The 4,280-nt window shown below is 42.4% G+C and overlaps 1 long non-coding RNA gene across 1 annotated transcript; it reads left to right on the forward strand.

Annotated features, from left to right (window-relative positions):
• The first annotated feature begins 6 nt into the window (after positions 1 to 6).
• Positions 7 to 2,068, forward strand: LOC120496937. The gene is made up of 3 exons (XR_005626378.1): positions 7 to 235; positions 859 to 1,170; positions 1,710 to 2,068. It is a non-coding gene; the product is annotated as an uncharacterized LOC120496937 (long non-coding RNA).
• Positions 2,069 to 4,280: the final 2,212 nt, after the last annotated feature.

The raw sequence follows: 4,280 nt of genomic DNA on the forward strand, positions 1-4,280 counted from the left end.
CAGGGCCGGGGCCGCTGGGCGAGAGCGGCCCTCGCCCCGGCCCCGCTGCCCGCACACGCATGCACGGCAGCAGCCGGCGCTTCCCCGCCCCGCAAGTTACTTGGGCGCTGCGGGCACCCCCTGCCCCGCGCAAGCAGCGGGGCCGCGTTGATTCTGCGGCGATCCCCCACCATCGCCCTGTGCGTACAAAGGAAACTCCCGTAGCATCCTCTGGTGTTAGCCCCTAACTGTGCCGGTAAGCGTGAAAATAATCAACGGGGTGCGAAAGGATTTTGTTCTGAGCTGAGTTTCTTGTCTTTGGGTCTAAATTCAGTAGTGGGAAAAAAATTTAAGAACACTAACGTGTGTCATTTGAACAAGCTTGAGTACCCGTTTGCAAGGCTAAAGGACGAGAGGACAAGACCTAGAAAGAGATGCTGCATGAAAAATGAGTGAAATCATGCTCCCACTAGTGTCAGTGGCAAAAGTCCCACTGTTCAGTGGCACTAGGCTGTCACCTTAGCAAGCTGCTTCCACCTTCACATTTTCAAATGGTGTGAAATACGTCTGCAGTCAGACAGAAACAATTGCCTTTTTTAGTTTACAATTTTTCCAGATTTATGCTATAAGCCCTATCCAATTACAACAAAAAATGGCACACAACAGTGCAAGCCACGAGGAGACCTCTGTGTTGTGTAGTTTGTGTTTCTATTTGATCTGACATGCTTCAGGGAGAAAATAAATGCAAATCCCACATTGCACAAAGCTTACCTGAATATTCAATGAAACACATTTCCAAATGTGTTTCATTGGACAAAATAGAAAATTTATTACTTTGCAAGTTTTTCAGCTTAGTCAATCAAGCTTTCATGCCTTCAGACCACAGAGGGTGTGAGCAGGACATCCAAGACTGCTTGCTCCGGTGCAATCTCATGACAATTCATCCAGAGAGCATTAAACCCATGAAGAGACAGAAGTTGCCCCAGGAGGTATTTCCTCAGCCCTTGGAAAATGCCAGCTATAAAAGAAAGCTGGATTTACCGAGATGTCAGTCAACTGCAGCCAGCGCAGGATCAGCACACAGGTCTCCCAGACAACAACTTTTCCTAGCCAGCAGATATGTCCTCAGGAGCAGCTGTTTCAGGATGGATTGTGGAACACATCCAGGAAAACTGCTTTAGAGGTTTCCAGGTATCCACAAGGGACTAGAAATCATGCAGATACTCAGTGGCCCAGGTGACATCCACTTCCCTTTTGCTTGCCAATGTATGCATTTAGGGGTACCCAACACATCCCTGAGCAACAAGCAGCCCAGGCTGCCATCTGCACAATTGATGGGAAGTATACTTCCTCCACTCTGCTGCTTGCTTAATTGCTAGTGTCGCTTCCCAAATCCTGTAATCATAGTTTTGAACTTGCACAATCTCAGCCAAATGATTCTCATCCAGTCCTCCATCTTGCTCAGACAATGCATAGCCAATTGGTCTGCACTAAATATTTAGAGAAAATGAAGATACAGAATTGGCAAACGGAAACACTCACCTTGGCTCTCTCACTAGTTTGGCTGGTTGTACAGCCAGGGAACCACATAGCTGAAGGACTGGGACCTTGAAAACACCTAACAAGAGTCCTAACAAGAGTGATATGGCTCTATGGAATCACCCGTAGGGGTGTAGGACTGTTGATTTCATCCAAGCATAGTTACTTGGTTTGTTTTTCACCCTCTGCAGATGTCATTTTCCAGTCAGCACCCACAGCAGTGGGATAAGGAGGGTGCAGCTCTAAGGAGAATACACATTTCAAAAGTTCCTGGGAATTCGTTTATTGTCTGAAACTTCTCTGGCTTTCAGCAGCTCCTCAAGAATGTGTTAGAATCTGCTCAGTGTCAACCAACTGCCTCAGTGGAGGTTTTCAATTCAGCTGTATCAGCACAATGGATACCTTATCACATCCTTCTTTCACATAGATTAACAATCTCTTCTGTGTAATATGCTTTCATTTTTCAGCAGCACAAATATAGTGTTAAAATAATTGTCTATAACAAATATTATTTTAAATATCTTTATTAAAGACACTCAGTCTAGTTCTATTTTCCCCTAACTTCTTTCATAAGGTCGTAAAATAAACCAGTATGAAATGTTAAAAATAAGTTCTTGTCATCTTAGTGATATTTAAAATGTATTTTTATTCCTCATTGTTTGCTATAAAGTTGATAGGAAATGAGAAAACAGTTCTATCTAATTTTTCACAAAAGGGTCACGTTCTGACTAGTTCTAGGCTATACGTTTGAATGGTTACTTTAGTATCACATATGAGCACTAAACAGCCCATTTTTTTCATTTAAGGAATTAAAATTTTGCTTTGTAGAATTTCTGTAAGATTTCTATATGTATATGAGGCTGAGTACTCAGTGGGAGAAAGAAATGTAACTAGACTACCCTTAGAAAGAAGTCCTGTTCCAAATAATTCAGCTCAGTAATGGGGGAAAGTGTGTAGAGGAGAAGGTCTAATAAATGATGGGAAGCCTATGAGGACACAAGTCTAGTGAAACTCCATAATGATTGTGCAGCTGAACATTTCTTGGAAGAAATTTCTGGCGTACACAGATCAAGAGGGAACATGGCACAGGACAATGAAGCAGGATCAAAAAATCCTTCATCTGTGATACCAGCAGCAGGGATCACAGAGGAGAAAGGAATGGAGCCAGGCCTCTGTACAGGCAGCAAAAGCAGCAAAAGACCTGTTTGGTCTACGGAACCAGGGAATAAGTGGTATTAATCATGTAATCAACACATTTTGAAATGACAGGTCTGTCCATGTCCATTATTAACATATCTATGAATTTAACCTAGAAATTTACACAGTATTGTTACTTTTATCAACTGTGCTGCCGCTCTGTGCACTCTGTGTTGTGAGTGCACTCCAGCAAGTCTCTGTCCCAATTCTCCTGCTCAGCTGCCAGATAAACTGCAGTGCCTTGCTTTGTCATGGGTTGTTGTGCATCACTAGTGTGTGGTCATGCATCTCGCCACATCTTTCCATGCTGGGTGAAATGACTTCATGGTAATAGCCAATATTTGAGGAAACACCTCTAAAAAATGCCAAGTCCCAATCAAAGCTCTAAGCAATATATGAAAAACACCCAAATTACTCCCATGAAGTCCATCAGAGGATTAATTTCTTCCTAGGCATCCCTGCCTGTGGAAGATTGGAGCCATGGTTTTCTAGTTCTCAAAAAACCTTCTAGACTTACAAGGAGCGTTAAGTCTTTAGGAAAGTCAGTGGAAAGGGCGATGCCATCTGAAATCCCTGTTTGCACCATATTGTCTTTCAGACCAATCAATCTCTCATCCTCAAGCAGAGATGTCCCTAAGCAGAAGGTTACACCTAAGTGAATATAACAGAAGCCTGGTTTTTAGTCAGAATAATTTACTGTTTTTGTTAGTGGTGAGAACACCACTTTTACAGTTTATGAATCATTACAGTTTTGCTTTTCTGCCCAAGATTAGGTAATGCTGAGAATGTGTCTGTATCTCAGCTAATACAGAGGAAACAAATCACATATTTCTAACTTGCCAAAAAAGGATGGGCAATTTGATAGTTGCAGATCTAATTCCCTCCGAATGTCAGTTTCGACTCTAATTTCCTCTCAATTTAAAGGATCACAGCTGTGAGTTTGCCTTCCTCATGTTTTTCAAGACCATGATGATATCTCCAAGCAAGGGCAAGCACTATATGAAATCAGAATGACAGGATGACACATTTTAGGTCATCCACTAGAGCACACTGGCTCTTTACTGTACCTGCAGTGGCCTCCTTCTCTGAATGGGGATGAAGGTTGCAAACAGGGGAAACATCGCTCGTTCTCTTCAGGGAGCAACCTAGCGTGCTCCCCTACCTGGAAAGCTCCAGCACAGGTCTGGTCTCATTCTGTTATGCTGGTGCAGCTTGTGATTCTTCATTAACATCTCCTTTCTTTTTCCATGGATGTAACTGAGATGGGCGTTCTCACAAAGGCAACATAGTAGCAAAACAGCAAATGTGAAATAGTAGCACCAGGACCAAAACTAGAATACATTGCTGAGAATGAGATACAATATTTCAAAAATAAATTTGCACTTCCCACTGTAAAGTGTCAAAATCACTACTCGCTGCTTTTTCTTAATAACTCTAGTACAGGAGCTTCAAAAGTGGTCAAAGAAAATACATCAGTGGAAATATTTTCTCTGAAAAATCAGATCCTTTGAGAAGAATACCTTTTGAAGTCGTGTCAATTCCATGAAAATGTTTTAAGAAAGCCA

This window comes from Passer montanus, unplaced genomic scaffold (genome assembly GCF_014805655.1).
Source record: "Passer montanus isolate IOZ18808 unplaced genomic scaffold, ASM1480565v1 scaffold12, whole genome shotgun sequence".
Lineage (NCBI taxonomy): Eukaryota > Metazoa > Chordata > Aves > Passeriformes > Passeridae > Passer > Passer montanus.